Here is a 19,017-nt window from a genome sequence, read left to right as displayed (position 1 = left end):
TAGGTAATGGGCAAGGGAAGCTGTAAAGTCCTTTGGTGGCAGTGTATTGGGAAAAGCCACATATGTTACTGCAATTTGAAGCAGTGACATTTTTTACAAATATAGCCTTTTATTCCCCTGCTGCTCCAAAGCACTGAGAGGAAACAAGCCCATTAAAAAGGAGGCCGTGGCCTGCAGCTCCCAGAATGTCCTGTGCCACATGTCACAGGGGTGTTCTTGGATTGCAGGTGTGCAGAGGCTATATCCCGGGCACCAGGGTGAATGGAAACACTTCTCCTCACGTTAATAACACAGGGCTACATTCCAGCTGTCTAAATGCAACCAATTGGCTGAGAATTTGGGGAGAAACCAGAAGTGCTGGCAGCAAAGGTTTCTGTAGTATTACACATGAACAGTGCTAGAATAAAAAAAACCAACAACCCAAAAGTGGATGAAAGGTCTCTCTATTTTTATATAGCGGAGTGAAAGTATTGGGTATCTCTGGCAATATTTAGTCCGAAGGAAAGTGTAATTGAATCCAAGTGACATAATGAGAAACTGTCTGGAAAAGCCTGGTCCCAGGGAAAAGTAGCAGGGATCGTTGCCTTCTAAAATTTAATTTTCAAGATGAATACGCAATGGAACTGAAAGCTATGGTATAGCTAAAAGCTATTGTATAGTAGAAGCACGCTGCTATGTGAGCAAAGACAGAGGTGTTGGCATTTTAAAGCAGGAAATGTATGGACCAAGAAGTGAGAGAGAACATTTTAGTGTTGTGGCTGAAAGTTAGATTTGCCCAGAGCAGAGCAGCAATCAGGAACACAGTGGGGAAGAAACAAGTGGAGATTGACTGGAGGCAGGATGAAAACTGCCTAAAGATTGCACAGCAGGGTAACTTGGAAAGTAATACACAGTTTCTTTCAGTCTTTCAGACACTCTTCTGCTCAGCTTTGTTACCATGGCAGGTGTCTCAAGTTAACATCAGGCAACATCTGAGTGCTTTTGCTTCCCCTTATAAAAGGTGCGAGGGGACTCCTGCAAAGACAGAGCTCTAAGTCTGGCAATGCTTTTCCCCCCCTCTAAGATCCTAAAAGAAATAAGCAATGGAATGTTTCCGTGTGAACAAAATAAGATTAGTCAAGCAAGAAATCCTTCAAATACACTGGAAAGAAGAATTCAAAAGAACAGGTGAATTTGATGGATTGCAGCCATCATCTCTGCAGCAGTCTAAGGATGTGTCTGCTAATGTGGCCTTTAAATGCTGCTCATTTATATCTGTATGCTCAATGGATGCAATGAGGAAGAATCTGTTGGAGGGACTGATTTCTCCCTGGTGCTCTGTCTGGCTGAGCATCTTGTTGTAGGTCATTTTACTGTGAGCTGGTGGTTGTTACAGCCCTACTGCCCTGGCAGCCCAGGCAGAAAATGTAACTATTAATAATAGTTACTCATTTTTCCACTAATTGCTTTCAGTGTCTTTTGTGGGAGGGAATGCAACTCGCAATTGGTTGTGTTCAGAGGTATGTGGGAGTTTATTAAGAGAAGAGCTATGTGCTAATTGAAGAGCAATTTGGCTCTTAAACCAGGCATTTTTGAAGTGGTGCTTGTTTCTCTATTCCTAGTTTCACATGCTCTGACCTGCAGGAGAAATGCAAAGTGACCACAAGCAAGGAAAAGGGAAAATCAAATTCTTCGTTTGCACTGGCATTAAAAAACAACAACAAAACAAAAACAAAATAAAAAAACCCCAAAAAACAAAACAATAAAAACCCCAAAAAACAAAACAAAAAACCCCCGAAACATTTATATGTGAAAGCATATTGCCCAAAAAGAAACAATGCCTCCTTGGGGATTTCCAGAACCCCTTTATTTTCCATTTTAAACTGGTAAACATTACTCCAAGACCCACGCCCCTCCCCCCAATCCCATCTGTTACCTAAAGCTGAGAGATGGAGGAACTGGAGGTCAAAGTTTGAGTTCAGCTTCCTGTGAGAAAGCAGGGCTGAGATTCCTTAAACATGTTAAAGCTTTGCTTTAAATGGATTGCCTGTCTCCCAGTTGTCATGAAATACTTCTAAAGGAAATATTTACATCTTTAAATGCATTCTTTCTTGTTTTCCATGCTTCCTCACTGAAGGTAACAGTTAGCTGCATCTATGTCTTGGCAGTTCTTTTCTCATTTTTCCTTTTGCTGTTTTTCAATGTTTTCCTAAACATAGCTACATTAAGCTGCAGCATAATAAAGCAAACTGATGGAAAAGGATCTCTGGATGTAGCAGAGTGAAGGGGGTGAGCAGAAGGAAAGAGTACAACAGGAAATCCAGGCTTTTCTAATTTGGTGGGGAAAAAACCCCAAAGTTGAAAAATCTGTTCAGAACAGTTTTCTGCATTTAGGTGTTTTGTGAAAAAATTGAGTAAAAAAAAAAAAAAAAAAAAAAAAGTTGTGGCACATCTGTGTCCAGCTCTGGTCCTGGTCCATAAAATCTTAGCCCCCCTCAGAGTTTGAGAGACAGTCTTAAAAAGCCAATAGCCTTGCATTATTTGAGCAGCTGAACTGAGCGTATGGTTAGATTTTTGCAATATTTTATATACAGCATTGAATACTCAATGGCTATTTGCCTAATGGAAAAGAAAATGGAGAACACATGGACCAGATTAATAGGGAAAAAATTGGATTTTTCCTTATTTTTCTACTGGCTTTTTTTCACCTACTTTGATGGAATTATTAATGATTTATGTTGCCATGCACTATATATAGCTAGTAGAATGATGCCTTAAGTAGGGCTAAAGTCAAAGAACAATGGGCATTTCAAGTGTACAGCAGCTTTGGGCAGGGAGGGAAGCTAAAGAAAAACAGCAGAGGGAAATAGTCACTAAAATTGTGCCTCAAGTTTACTTTTCTCTACAATAAGCAAAAAATAAGCAGTATAGTATCCCCTTCTCCTTCCTCTGCTATCTGGGAGGGGAGACCCTGGAGGCTCTCCTTTTAGGAGAAAGGCTTCAGAGCACCTAGCTGCCAAAGGGGAGCTGTACATTGTAGGGAAGGGAGCTCGGGAGGGAGGCATTTCTTCATTTAAGTGGCAAAAGTAGAAAAGCTACACTGAACCTTTCAGCTTTTGTTTGCTCAGCCATGGAAAGACAGAGCCTGACTCGTGTGTTAATTGCCATTGACAGATAAACCAGAAAGAACCCAGCCTAGCTGACTTATTTGTATTCTTTTTTCCAAATCAGTTGAACTGGAAATGAGTGAGATGCAATAAATAGAAAGCCATGAGGTTATCATTCACAGAGCCACTTTTCCTAGTAGAACTGTGCTTTAAATCAGTAGGACTGTCAACCCTCTGACACGGCCAGGCTGTAAATACTCAGTCATCGCTTCATTTGGGGTGCAGGGGAGTGGTGAGAAAGGAATGACCAAAAGCCTTCCCAGAAATATGCTGCCCTGAGGATTCATTTGTTGAATAGAGGCTGTGCCAATGCATTACTCTGCCAGCCTTGTACTTCTATTGAAATGTCTCTGCTGATTTATGCTCAGTATCTGCATTCCCATGTGTGAATTCTGTACCTTTCTCCATTTGGCTTCAAGATCTTTAGACTGAGGCTGAATTTTAGACTGAGGATTCTGTGTGCAACAGGGTATGGCAAATACAACTTTGCCCTCTTCCCTTTTCAGTTAGTCTCAGTGTTTAGTGCTCTTCTCTTATGCTTTAAAACCATGTTTTGGGTTTTTTTGTTGTTTCGGGTTTTTTTGCTTAAAGAAAATAATAAGAAGGTTTTAAAACTTTATCCACTGTCTGTAACTCTGCAGGAATTAGTCTGGATACTGGCCTTTTGCAATACATGTGACTGGTCCTGATTGTTTGGGTTGGTATCTGAGGATTAAGAGATTTGGGAAAACTCATTCACTCTTTCATTCTTTCATGATCCTCTCAGATGCTTTGGCTGATTTTCTGCCTGCCCAAAATGGGAAAGTGGAAACAAAGATGTGTGACTCTTTACACCATGCTCCTCACAGCCAGGAAAACCTTCCACTTGTCACTTGGTAGGAAACAGCAGGATTCCCGTATGATGGACTTGCTCCCAATCCACATTTTTCCTAGCTGTGATTTTGAACTTCATATTGCGTACATTGATGTTTAGTCCTTTATATCAGAAGAAAAGTCTGACACCAATTTTTTCTCCCACTGTGCCATTGCACAGATGCTAAGTAGGAATAGCTGTGTCAGGAAACACAGTTGTATATCTGCTCCTAAAAGCAGTCACTGTTAAACTCATTAGAGCTGCTTTTTCAAAGCAGTTGGCAAAAAGAGAAGCTCGTCTCTGGTAAAAAGAGAAGTTTCTGTTCTTAGGATCATTATACAACCACAGCCAGAAGCCTATTTATTCTACTGAAGATCAGTGTAAACCATGTCTTGCACCTCCCGTGGTTTTTATTAGCAGGGCCAGTGGGAGGAGAGGCTCCCTGGGTATCCCTCAGAGGAGCCTTCTCTCCTGGGATATGGGAAAACACTAGGTGTCATCAGTGAGGTTTCCTTTCCCGACAGTAGCACGGGCATTGAGAACCTACAGCCAACGCTGTCGATAGACTGGCTTCCTAGGATCTGTCTTCCCAGGATCCTGATGCATTTTTATAGGAAAGCCAGGAAGACTCTCTGAAATCCCAGTCTCAGACAAGTCTAGGCAAGGCTTCAGGTTATCCAGTAAAAATCATGTCAGGATTAGGCTTGATTTTTAAGGCTATTTTTAAAAGCCGACTTTTATGAAGAATGAAAACATTATTAAAATACCAAATGAAAGATAATTTTTCTTTTATTTGTCTTTTAGTTGAGTTAGATCTTACTGAGGTTTTTTTCTCTTCACTGTTGCTTCTTCTCTTCCTCTTTGCACAAATCTCTCCCCATAGCATGTGCAAAATAAAATGGGAATCACTTTCTTGTTCAGAGACGTTGTTTTCTCCTGTTGAGATGTGAACAGCAGTGTACCAGGTGCAGAGGGTCCAAGATAAAATTTCTCCAAAGAGGGCAGGGAAGTCAATAAAGAAATTATTTTAAAATTAAACAAAAAAGTCTCCCTAATATAAAAATTACAAGGAGAACAGAAAAAAAAAGCAAGAGGCTAAAGCTGCTCCAACAACCTTCAAAGAGGTTAAAACTCCTCAGGCAGGAAAAAAATCTGGTTTTGCCTCTGCTATGACTTCACTGTCCTCTACTGAGTCCTCCAAGTGTTGGAGAATAAAAGGGTCTTGTTTTGACCAAAAAGGAGATAGAATGATTGTCCAGAATAAAAAAAAAGTAGCTATCTCCTTTTCTTTCCCTCCTGGTCATTTTCAGTGCCAAGGTTACAAGGATGGAGGTGGCAGCCAGAAAAAGGCAAACATTTTTTCTCTTTTCCCCTTCTTTTCCTAGACATTTACGAATTATTAATACTAAAGAGAAGAGTTCTTTCTAATACATTTTAGGTAGCTAGAATTTTTGTATTTTTTTTGATATCTACTCCTGGAGCTGCTAGGAATGACGGAGTTTCATCTGTTTGTGTTTAGGGAATAAACTTGCCACAGATGCTCCAAATCTTCCATTCAGTTCTTGCAGGTGACAGCTGTAATGGCACTAGAGACTTGCAAATCCTGGCACCCACACAGTCTAGCCATAATTTCGGCTCATAAACCTCTATAACATCACATTTCACAAACGAGTGTGCATTCTGGGCTAAAAGAAAATCCTTTGCCAGTTTTGGCAATACCTCAGACCCCTGCTATAAGAGAAGTGTGTCTCAAGTGGTAGCAGCTATAAAACTAAGATCTATATTTAAGATAAAATCGAATTTAGCGTCCATGAAATTAAAGCAGGTTCTCTTCACAAAGTCTAAAAAGCAGATGTATGGCCAGATCCAGATCCCCTTTGCTGACTGGTGCGAATCCTGGATTAGACTGCAATAATACAATTATCCTTTGGGGAAAAAAAAAAAAAAACCAAACTGAAGAAGCCATTCAGGAAATTGTGGTGCTTAAGGAATTAGCTGTAAGCAGAGAAGATGGCAGCATCTGTGGGAGAGAATGCTGCCATAAATAGCAAAATATGGCTTAAAGAGTTGGAAATTGCGAAATAGCTTTCTATTACCGTTAAGTGGAGAAACAGTTTTTGAGTCAGCCCCAGCAGGAAAAGAACTGTCACATAAAAAAGCTCTAGATGACATGATCCTCTGTCATGCTCTGCAGTTAGCATCCAGTTTCTCTGGCTACTTCTTAACTAAAATGATTTCTAAACAGCAGTTTTTCATTAAATCATAGAATCCTCAAGGCTAGAAGAGACCTTTAGATCACCAAGCCCAACTATCCACCCAGCACTGCCACTGTAACCCCATAACCAGAAAACCATCAGCCACATCCAGATGCCGCTCAAACACCTCCAGGGACGGTGACTCCACCACCTCCTTGGGCAAGGCAGCCTATTCCAATGCCTGACCACCTAACAGTGAGAGAGTTTTTTCTAGTTCTTCCCAATCTGAGGAAGAAAGACTTTTCTCCAGAGTCTGCTTCAGCTTCCCAGCTGGAATGGCTGTAGGTGGTAACGCTCAGCCACACACACTACTGAGCTCTGGCGGTGCCTCACAAAGCCAGAGGGAAGGTGGGCAATGTGGTCCTCAAAATGATTGCAAACAAACACTGAGTAAACCGAGGAAGAAGATCAGAGCTTCTGGAGGAGGCATTGGAAAAAACATCACATGTCACTCTTCATGTTTGGTCCTCTGTCAGAGTGGGTCATTTTTTGAGTTCTTTGTCTATATCTCTGTCTCTGATCCAGGTCCCAAAATAGTCCTTAGGTAGCAATGGCTCTTGCACATCTCTCTTAAACCAAGAGATGCACAAAAACTATTGTGGACCTATAGGATGCATTAGCTCAGCCTTTTCACAGCTGAATTTTTCTCCTTTAAATTCAGTTGAAACAGTACTTATTTTTAACTTATTTATGTCCATTGTTCTGATCTCTCTATGTACAGGGAGAACAGGGCTGTCTCACCTAGCTGCCTCAGCTGGAGAACAACAGATAGTGGAGTGAATCCAGCAAATTCACCTACAAACCCCATGATGTCTTCTCCACACCCACATCTGGCACACAAGTAGAAAACTTCATTTCTCTGATCCTCATCTGCTTCCCCATCTTTAGTCTGTTTCCCTTTCCCTCCATACACTGTTTCCATCCTTGTGAAACTGCTTTAGCATCTAAAAACAGGAGAAAAAAGCCCAAAAGCCCTATGGCAGTGTCCTTTTTTCTTATCATTTTTTCTAGTAAGCAATCCCTGCTTTTAAATTGGAAAGTCTTTGTTTTCAGCCCTTTGCCATTGTTCCTCTGCTCCTGCTGAGATATTCTGGACTTGTTCCTTTTGGAGTGCCTTCACTCATCTGCAGAGTAAAGAAAGTGGTTAGCTCCATTTAAAGGTGCTCGAGATCCATTTTTGAGGAACAGTTATGGGAAAAGGGAGGATTTTTTTCAATCCTTTTATCACCAGATGAGCTTTTTTCCACCTCTCTGGCTGGTGGTGAGAGCTTGGGAAGAGAACATTCTTCTCTGGAGGAGGGTTCATAACTTCATGTCAGCAGAACAATTCCACCCTGACCCTTTTACATCTTACAGAGAATAGCTTTCCTTGCTTTCACTCTAAGCCTTGGGGAATTTGTGGATGCACATGTACATGGCCAAAACATAGCTTTGAGTGGAAGTGAAAGACAAGGACAAACAAATAAATAGACACTCAGAGACTGTGAGGTGTTTTTTAAAGCACCAAGGGTCTACAGCTATCTTTCCATTAAATTCCCTTTGTCACTGGGGGGGGGCTATTATTAGAACAAGAGTACACAAAGTTTTCTGTGTCCATTACGTAAAGGCTGTGAGTAAACCATGTTCAGTTCCTTGCTGGCCTGTGCCATTTCTCAGGAGAGCAGTGTGATTATTGCCATGATGGTTGTTCACTGGGTCTCTGACAGTAGACAGCGGGAGTAAAATGCCACCCTTCTGATGTGGGATCTTTTGGCACTTGCTATGGAGTTCTGTCCAAATGAATGTGCAGGCAGCAAATGGAGACTCTCACCCCCTGCCTACGTGGGAGCTTAGATCAAGGAGCAGAACTCCCCCTGGTTTGTATATAAATAGAATTGTATATAAAATCCCAACACCATTAGCTTACACAAATTGTGTATGCCAATCATTCTAAAAATTCTTTCCAAGCAAGCAAATCCTCTATAAATCTAAGAGATAATCAAATACATGTCTTGCAGTCACTTTACACCTTTGGTGACCTCATCAAAACATGCCAGTGCTCTGCCAAAATCCATGACTCTGTCTGTAAATTTTAGCTGTTCCAGGAAGTTTGTACACCTGATGCAATGTTACTTTTATTAAACCTCCTTCTTGTTTTAGTTCTTTCTTTTAATTTAGCTAGGGTCAAGAGAGGTGTGTAGCCATTGGAATTAAGCTGAATGCGAAGAATGATACATCCAGTATCTTGTCCTTTCCAAAAATGTTTTCCAAAGACATGGGGAAGAGCAAATGGTCATAAACTAGTAATTGATTCCTGATATTTCAAATGTTTCAAGGATTAAAATATTATGTTCACTATAACACATTTTTAAGAAAAAGTGATAATATGAAATTATTCATACACTTCCTTTATATTTGATTTCTTCTACAGCAAGGCAACTTGTGTTGCACAGCTTTGTTTACTACTTTCCTATTCTGCTCATATCACTCAGTCCTTTGTAAAAAAAGACTAAACACCATCCAGAAGCACCAGTGAGGTTGCCTTGTCCCAGCTGCTCTCGAGTTTGCTCCAAGATTTCAGTCTTGCAAGGCTGCCAACACCCACCCTTAATTTATTCCACCCTCTCTCTGGAATAGGAAAACCCCCCTAAGGTTATTTATCGTAAAAAAAAAAAAAAAAAAAAAAGGAAAACAGATTTTTGGCATTAGCACAGCAATGAGACATCTAATACTTTCTGTTTCAAAATTTACTCTGAGTAACTCTGCAAGAAGCCCTCCAACAATCCCATACATACCTTAACACTTTTACAGATGTGCATTTCTTTGAAATTCCTAGCTTTTTGGAGGATTTTACCAACTTTTTCAAGGGAGATAAAATCTACTTCATTTCCGCAGTCTAGCAAATGGTCTCTTGTACCCAGGAGAGCTGTGGAATGAGTCTGATAGAAACCTTTTTTTTTTTTTTTTTGCCAATATGCTTCATTTTTTCCTGGTTTTCATTCACATCTGTATCCACCTCCATCATATGAAAAGCTTATTTACAGTCCTGTATATTTCAGGGCTTGAAAGAACTACATATGACTGTTGAGCTCACCATTTCCCCCAGACATCTGCTCTTAAGTCAGACCTTACTAACAGGATCTCAGGCGACTGACTACAATCCCTGGCTGCTAGAGTTTTCCCCAGTTTTGGCAGTCACAGTTTGGTGTGCCCACCTTGCTTCAGCCCCGCTAGCTGCCACTTGTGATGAGAGCTGTCCCTGGCAACCCAGGGACCTGCCCCAGCCCCTGGATCCCTTGTGCGCCTATCCAGGGATCAGTGCATTCCTGACTTCCTAGGAAACCACTGGGCAGGTCAGACAGAACACTATGCAGATGAACTGCTCAAATCCTTGCAGAAAGATCAGTGAAACAGGGTAGAGGAAGTTATGCAAAATTCTGGCTAGACAGACCCAAAAAAAGAAAAAACATAAGCCCACGCCCTCTGTCTGGTGATCCTGATGACTGAGCAACAGTGGAAACACATTTATTTGCCAAAAAGAGCTTCCCTACTGCTTAAAAGGAGCTGTGTACACTCATCCCTGTCTTTGTGGTCCTTTTAAGCAGTCGCATCTCCAGTGCAAGGAATGAAAAGCTGGTCAAAATTCGTCACTGGAATGAAATGTGAGCTTCCTGCCGTCACTCATCCTTCCCCTCTTCCTTTCTCTGCCAATAGATAAGGAGGTAGTTCTCTCCAGAAGGGTTTGTTTGCTTTGTGAGGCATTTCAAGCCGAGTGCCCAGGGCTGAAAGGTTAATGCTGCAGGACAGGGTGTATTGTTTCTCAAGTCAAGTTCTGATTTGTGCAAGAAGGAAAAAAGTAATTTCTCATGCTGTTTTCCCCTCTCATAAACAGAGATCGTTAAAAGCAATTTTTCGCAATGATTTTGGGGAGAGATGGAAAGTGTGCTCTGTTCTCTCTGTTTGCAATCAGCCTTTCTTGTATTTTTTCTTTCTAACCAGCTATTTTGAAATAAGTCTTATTAGCCTATTCCTAGCACATATTTTGGATTATGGCATTGTAAAATGTTTTATGGTGTGTATGTACTGCATATACAACGTATTATTTTCTTTAATCTATCATCAATTATTTTTTCCTTTGGCACTTCCCGTCAGATAAACAGAGATAACTGAATTTGGATGTGAATTTTATGGGTGGAGAGGGAAGGAAAAGAGGAGGTGGAGGGGGAAGGAGTAGCAAATTGTTTTGCAGAGTCTCTGGGCTGGAGCCATGCTTTTGTTTGAAAACATAGATACATACCCAGTGACCTCTAATGTTAAAAATAGCATAATGGCAATAATCTAGGAGAAGGCCTAAGTTATAGGTCATGTAGCTATTAATGAAAAAGCACCTATGGCTCCCAGGTGTCACTTGGCACATGTTGGATTCATGTCTCAGTCCCAAAGTTTTGTGGGATGAGGGAAACCAGCCCATAGAGGCTAATCTGGTAATTCTTGTATGTGCCTCTGTCTCCACAGAAAATTGTCATAATCCCCTGACTAGTTCAGTGAGAAACAAGCTGAGGTTAGGTGAGCATTGCTGCCCCATTAGCAGAGGCCTGGGAGCCGTCTGGGGTGGGGGGAGGAACAGAGGCTCCATGCTTAGGATGTGGTTGTGCCCTGTGGAGGGAGCTTTTCGAGATTTTTCCCTGCTGGGCTAGGAGTGGTGGAAACCTTGCCCACAAAAGAGAGGTGGAAATATTTTTATAGCTGTTTGTACTTGCATTTCCCTGGATTATTCAGATACTGCAAGGATGAATGCAGTAACACTTGCAAGTTACTCAGCTACTACGGTGCTGCAAGCTATATGAGGTAATAGAGAAATATTTCATTCATTTCCAGGGACCAGCTCACTGGCCCTTTTCCAGCAGCACTGTAAACTTGTAAAACTGATGGATCAGTTTCCCAAGGGCCTTTATTACCAAGACTTCTGACTTCTCAGCAACTGGAACAGTCTTGTAAACTATTCAGAACATGCAATATGCTTAAAATAAGCTTGCAATTAGTGTTCCCCAGGGTTTTGTGCTGGACTTCTTTTCCCAAAGACTCTTTTCTGTCATATTTAGAACAGGAGAATTGGAAGAGGCTCTCTTGGGGCTTATCTCTGTCAACAGGAAAAGGACACTTATAAAAGAAATTGAGTGCTACTGCTCCCTTCCCCAAAGGCAAGAACCACTGCAATGACTAAGTTATGTCTCCAACCAGTTTAAAAAATTCCAAACATTGGGATGACTTGGATCTGCTTCCAAAGGGGCTTAGCACAAATATGTGTATACCTGAATTTCAAACATAGTTCTGCATGTGAATTAAACTCCACAAAACACCATTACTTTGACTTTTGCCAAATAAAATATGCACTGGTGTGTGCCTCGTGTCTCTCTCAGCTGTCCTACTTTGATATCCCTGTCTCTCTGTGTCATTAAGGCAACCACTTCCTGAGCGAAGCCATCTTCTGTTTGCTGACACCTAGAGCACACACCAGGTATGTCATCATTACACATGGGATACTGGATCCATTTTTCATTTTCTTAAAGGTTGTCTTTAGAGAGAGATTCTGTTTTTAAAAGTTTAAATAATATTTACATATCTAGTAATAATATATATGATATATATATTATTTAGAATATTATATAAATACATATATAAGATATATGGCATAAGGCTATACTGGTAACACTTCTTTTTTCACTATAAAAGAAAAAAAAATAAAATTTTCCATGCATACTTCTGGACGATAAAATCTGTGAGCTGTGCCCTTCCCCTTCAGTTTCAGGCAAATAAAACAGGAGCAGAAGAACCACTTTGTTCCCCAGCCCTGCCCTCGGGTGTATAAATAGCAGGCCAGGCGGCCCTGCACCCCAGTGGCTGCTGGAGTTCCACTCATTCCAGGAATCTTTGGACACCCTCTTATCAAAACAGAAAGGCTGACTTCACTCCCGCTCTCCCCTGATTGATTTCATGTTGGAAACAGGTAACACGACAGCTTCTATTGTCCTTGAATTAGCCACCTACTTCCAGAGGTCAAGCAAACAGGCTGAAGGTCCTGAAACTCACTTCAGCTAATTGCTGCCAAAATTCCTTCTCGGCGAAATAAGCAGGGGCTGGAGCAGTCCAGGGTGACAAATGTTCTCCAGAGAGACAGACAGAAACCATCCTGAGCAGGCTAACGAGGGGTATCGAGCTACAGGGCTGGGGAAGAGGTGAAATGCAAGATAAAGTCCAGTGCCAATTTTAAACTTAGGAGCCAGAGCCACAGAAAGTTTCTACTTGATTTTAATAGGCTTTGACGTTTTGGTCAAGCTGAGGTGGAGCTGAGCAGGTTCAATCCTGGAGCTCTGGAGGCTCAGTTTTGCACTGGGCACCAGCATGGCCCTTTACTTGTTGAAAGCTTTCTGGTATCAACATTTCTGACCAGGTTTCTGATTTCGTATTTTTAGAAACAATATGAGTTTTGATGCAATAGGTGGTGGCTAGAACTTTTCACTCTTCTCCCTCTCGTTTTCACTGTTTTCTCCTTCAAGCTGTTTCTTTAACTAGTCTGTAATATATTTTTATGTCACTTAGCACACACACTGCAGGTACTGCTGTGCAACCTGTCATGCATTTCAGTATGTACACCGTGCCTAAAATGATTGATGTCACTGTTCTGCCACTGTCATATATTCTTTAGAATGAAAGCTTCAAGAGAGAGGCTTTTATTGGAGGGTGGTTCTCATGCAAAGACAGGGAAAGTGCAGGCCTGTGCCCAGCTAATAGGTTGCAGGCACTTCATGTTCCTCCAAAGTACTGTCAGCTCCTGTTTAACTCTAGATTGATTGATGTGATTCCATGTCCCACCTGCAGCTGCACAGATGCTGTGGACAGGCAGCTCATAGAGCAAATTGCACCGGGTCTTGCTTCACTTGCAGCTGTTTATATATAGCCTGACCTCTACAGGAAACGGCTGGTACGTTTTTCCATATGTGGGTATAGTAAATAAGCTCAGAGACCAACTGAGATAACCATAGTTTTGATTTATCCATATTAGGTGACCACCTTGCTCATAGGAAGCATGGATGAGAAATATTTCAACAACAGCTTTTTCTTTCTTTTCCTCTTCTGTTAAATTGACTAAGAGAGTATTTTACCCTTGCTTTAACAGTCTTAAACTCTAAAATACTATTTTCTCCATCTTTCTTTTGTTCCCTATCCTGTTTCGAAACAAACAGGGTTCTGAGCAACCTGATTTAGTTGAAAATATCCCTGTTCATTGCATGGGGGTTGGACTAGATGACCTTTTAAGGTCCCTTCCAGCCAAAAGTAGTCTATGACTCTATGACACTGCCAAGTGCTTTGCTTCTGCTGCCTTGCCAACATCGGCACGATAATGTTTTGCATCTAAGACATTGTGAAATATAATTTAATACTGGCTCTCTCTGTTTCCATCTCCACTCAGACCTCTTAGCAGCCTTTGACTCCTGTGGCTCTGGTCTGAACACCTCTCCAGACAAAGCTTGCAGCACTTCTGCACTTTCCTCTCAGCACAGCTTCTTGCTCTTGCCAAGGGCAGCCTGTGTCAGACTAACCTCACAGCTGTCCTGTCACCGAGCTAATAAACAAAGGCAATGTGTCAGATTTCATTCATCTGGGCTTCAGGACAGCATCTCATGTCCTGCTTCCATCCATACACTGCCAAAGCCATCATTTTTATGCCAGATGAGCAGCAAGATGCAGCAGGGAAGAGTGCAACAAGAAGTATAAGGCAGAAAGGTAGTTAATGGAGTTTGTTTAAATATATGGTTATAAAATTAAAAGGTCTTGAAAGCTTTCCTGCTTTCCTACAGTAAACTAGGCACAAAGGCTGCAAGTTTGTTAATGACATTTGTGGATGACAAAAGTTGGGAGGCCGTGTCAGGAGGGAGGAAGAGCTGAAAAATTTTATGGGAGGAACAGCAGTGTAACTGAGTTGAATTCAGAAGCATAGACAACAAAAGTACACATGTTGATATAAGTTATCAGTAAACTGAAAATGGGAGAAAAATAGGAAAAAATTAATCAACTAGGCAATTCTCCAGTACCTTTGGAGCACCATTACAATTTTCTTTGGAGAGGGAAGTGTCATTCTGGGACACATCAATCAAGATGTTTCCAGTGGAAACATTAAATCCATGGCAGAAGATGACATCAGTAAGGTGTCCTTAGGACACTACATATGATTTTGATGTCTCATGCCCATGGAAAATACAAATCCAAACAGGTGTAAGGACAGGCTACTGAGATCACCAGGGGTGCCACGATTTTTCCTTACAAATGGAGGTCAAGGCAACCTCGACTTGTTCAGCCCAGGAAAATGAAGGTTGACAGGGGATATGGTTTCCCTCTAAAAATACTCAGGAGTCAAACAGCAGTGAGGGAGAACTATTTAAACCCATTTGTGACTAAACTTAGTCTGGAAATAAGACACAGGTTGCTGGCCATTAAAACAAACAGGGGCAGGAAGCCCCTGTCTCAAGCCTACCGATGGGAACAACTGAGACCAGAAAAGCACAAGCACTTCTAAGATGTAAATTCAGCTGGGAAGAAATGCTGTAGCATTTCAGGAGGAAAAGGCTTAGCCTTGATGGCTCCTGGATCCACCCAGGGAGGACACAACAGTATCTGACAGTGAAGGATGCTTCTGTGTATCTATGGTCCCTTCTGTCCCTCTCGCTCATGTTGACTTATGCACAGAATTTTGACCAAAAATACCAGCACAATGTAGGTTTCAGTCTTCAGTCTATAGCTGTCACCACAGTCTGGGTGACACCCAGATCTATGTGACAGCCAACCTTGCAAAGTCAACAAGGAACTGGTGTTTTCACAAAGAAATCATCGCAAAACAATTCACACATAAATATGACACTGGTGTGTACAAATTTGGTTCAAATTCTTAAAATGTGTAAGTATAAGCTTCTCTGGTATCTGGTTTTTTTTTCCTGCTGTTCTCATCTGTCAGTAAAGTTTACCTGTATTTTATTTACTGTGGGAATAGCTATTAGTTGATACAATATTTTATATGGGCAGCAGTTAAAATAAGATCTCTTGGTAATGTTCTCTGATCCTAGTGCTCTCATGCCTGTTTTGTATTTCTCTGGGGAAAAAAGCCCCAAAGAATTCTAGAGATGGTTACAAAGGCCTAGAGAGGTTTCTCTGTATGCACAGGTTTTTGTATGGCTTTACCTAAGAAGTTATAAAATCCAGAGCACCTAAGCCAACACAACAGGAAAGGTGAGTTGATTTTTCCCCCATTAGCTTATTTCCAAACATTTGTAATGTATTGTTAGACCAGTTGATACAGTGGAATGTCACTAGTTTGGACTATGTTCGTTTTTGTACTGGTTCAGTTGTGTGAACTGGTTGAAGGGTTTTGACTTGAGGGTGATGTGGGGTTGTGGTGGTGGAGCCCCAAACAGCACCAGGCTGAACAGCAGAACAGACCCTATAAAAAGCCTGTGCTTCTGTGAGTGAGTGGTGCTGGTAGGAATAAAGCAAGGAGCTGCCTGCTACCCTGCTGTGCCCTCTGTCCAAATCCCTGTGCTGGGCTGCTCCCGACCTGCCAGGCTCTTCGTGCTGCAGCTTGTGCCCGCTCCCTCCCTTGCCAAGGCAATCTATCATGCACGAGTCCACAGGCAAAGCTGCACCTCCTCTCCCATGGCATTAATTAATATAAATATAACTGCAAGGATCACTCTGAAAGTTTGGCTGCTTACCTACCAAACCCTACTTAATTGGTATTCATGGTAGATCTCAAAGACATAGCTCAAAGACATCACTCAGCAAGCCCTTCCTGCACAGCTGATGGACTGTAATTAAACCAACCAAGCCACAGTTTTCTGCATTAACCATTCCTTGCCATTAAGGAAAAGGAAATTAAGGCAGGCAGCTCGCTTTAAGAATAGGGATAACTGAAGGCAAGACTCCCATAACTTGCTTGACTCTGTCAAAAATTGTAAATACGAAGTCTAATTTTTTCCACTACTTTTTTCTTCCCGAGTATTGCTCCATCTGAAGAAGTAGAAAGGGCTTCGTCAGCCTGAGGTAGAGTAATCCAGTAGTTAGTTGTTAGTAGCTGTGAAGGAATTTGGAAGAACTGGTTTCAATTCTTTGACAGTTGATTCCTTCCATGTATAAATGTTTATTGCCTCTGGTCACCATCTGTAAAATGAGGCTAATGCCTCACAGCAGGGGTAAGGAGGAGGCTGTTCAGGCTGTGACGTTCTGAGTATCTTCAGATTGGTTTCAGTCCCTAAAATGGGCCATGTTTAATGTGATAAGAAGATAACCTTAAGCTTCTGAATAGGTTAATTGTGTTTCCTGTAATGAAGAGCTTTAGTTGCTGTTTAGTTGGTTTGGACTCACAAGGTAGAAATGTTTAACCTGTGGTACGGGTTGTGGCATCCACATAGGTGGTCCTTTTACCTGAGAAGGAGGGAACAAAACAGATATTCCCAGCTTAGAACTAGGAATGACCAGGCTCCAATGTGTCTGCTCAGTCACTGCAAAGGAGTCCAGTAATAACATACATTTCCTCTGTTTATGCAATTTACCAAGATTCTAGAGACACTGCAATTAAAGAATATTTTATTAGTAAATACTACTTTCTCTTTAAAAAGAAAAGCACCAATAAAGAAAAACTAAAGAAGCCTTCATTAGCTAAAATAAAAAAGAAACCAGGGTATAAAAAAGACTAATAAATCCATTTATAACATTAAGAGCTTCGATGGCTAGAGTGGGAACACAAACACTGTTAACTTTTCAATCTGATGAAAACCATGGGCTTTAAAGCTGTCTTGATCACCGACATGGAGAGCAAACTGGTGTCCAGCTACAGAAGACAAGAGAACATGCTCAGTGAGAAAATGGGCTGATGACAAGTGAGGATGGTCAGCACAGCTGCGCGGAGAACAGGGCTCTAAGGGGAGAGAAAAAAAGGTGACAAGCAAGAGAAAACTTGACCATGAGTTGTTTTTTTTTTTGGCTGACAAAGCTGTTCCAAAGTGAATTGGGTGGGTCTGGCTGGATCCCGAACCTCCTGCCAGCCACTCTGCCCAACCACATGGCTCCTCCCATGTGAAGAAGTCTTTGGGCTAACTGGACTTATTGTGGTGGACAGGATGTATGAAGAGGATGCAATTCAGCACTGGGTATCTTTCCAAAACAGGGACAGGAAAAAGAAAAACAGAACAAAACAAACGAACAACAAAACCACTAAATACCAAACAGAAAAAAATAAAAGTTCTTCTGTGATACCAGTTCTAGGTGGTTTGGGCTCTGCAGTGACCAAAGTATTACAACTTGCCCTGTCAAAAGCTGACTGCAGGCCCTGCTTCTCAGAAACACATAGAAATTATCTAATTTATTGTATTTTTTGGCCACAGAGCTATCTTGGAACTGGAAATAAGGTGTTATGCTCTAGATGATATTCACATTAACCTCTTTAGAGAGAGGGTTACTTCGTGCTGAACACCAGTTATACGCTGAGTGTAAATATTTACACTAGCTAGCTTTAACTTTGGAAGAAAAGCAAAAGTGAAAGTAGAAGTGCAGTAAAAGTACAGCTTGTAGTTCAATGCCTTAGCACACAGAAAGGTAATGTTACATTAAATGCTTCTTAATTAAGAATAATTCGACTATGAGGTGTTAATCTGTTCATAATTTATGGGCTGCTTTTTCCATTTACAAAAACATTTTTTGTACTTCACCACCGCAGGTGATATTCTGTCAGTTTTGCAGTGCCCATTACCTGGCACCTAAGGCATTTCATTAGCATTTAAACGAGACTTAAGTGCCTGAGTAATTCTGAGATAGGCTGTATCTGCCTGGCTAGCTGACTACTGCATTTAATTAATTTCCAGACTCTTTCCTTCCTTGTTTAGAGGGAAAAATGCAAGCTCTGTCTAAAATCCAGTAGTGGTAGGAAGAACAGGCAGGCCACAGTTCTATCTGCTGCTGAGGTTTCTTGCTCAATTTACTATCTCTAATTTCGCTATTCATCCTTAATGAAAAGCTTTTTCTCAAAGAGGAGAATATTTGAAAAGTGACCAAGAATGGAGCGATCTCGAGCTAATGAGTTGCCTCTATTTCTGTGCTGTCTCCGGAGGCAAAGGAAAACAGATTCATTTGCTACAAACTGATCACGCCAGAGCGAAGTGATGACGGACTTATAGACGAGACTGCCAGCTTGGAGCTGGGAGTGGCACTGGCCTTGCTGCAATGGGTGGGTACGGTGCAGATTGCATGCAGGCTTGCCAGGACTGAAACCTGCTGCAACACCAACTAGCAAAGTCTCTCTGCACGTTCTTCTTCATCCATGATGAATTAATGTAATACCGTCTTGAGATGCTGCATGTGCAAGCTACTTCTCCAACAGGAAAAGCCGAAGGCTTTGGGAGAACCGAAGTGGAAAAGGATGTTTTTCACTAACATGGCAAAGTGCAAAATCAAGCAGGACCACAGGCTGTGTGCTCTGGTGAGCTGAGAGCAGACTGCTACCCAAGCAGTCAGCACAGGGACATGCTGACACTGGAGATCCCACGTGAGTCACACCGGGGAGTGAGGTCCTGGAGCTTTTTCTGCTCTAATAAATGAAACAGCTTGAAAGCGACCTACAGCCCTTGTGACACAATGAAAAATCCCTGTGTTGGGTAATTTTTACCTCCATGAATTAAAATCATGTGAGAGTCTGTTTGTGTAACAGGGATTTTTAGTTTTGCCTGACTGGAGAGACTTA

The sequence above is a fragment of the Sturnus vulgaris genome, chromosome 4 (assembly GCF_052056855.1).
Source record: "Sturnus vulgaris isolate bStuVul1 chromosome 4, bStuVul1.hap1, whole genome shotgun sequence".
Classification (NCBI taxonomy): Eukaryota; Metazoa; Chordata; class Aves; order Passeriformes; family Sturnidae; genus Sturnus; species Sturnus vulgaris.
This window is presented reverse-complemented; position numbering follows the sequence as displayed.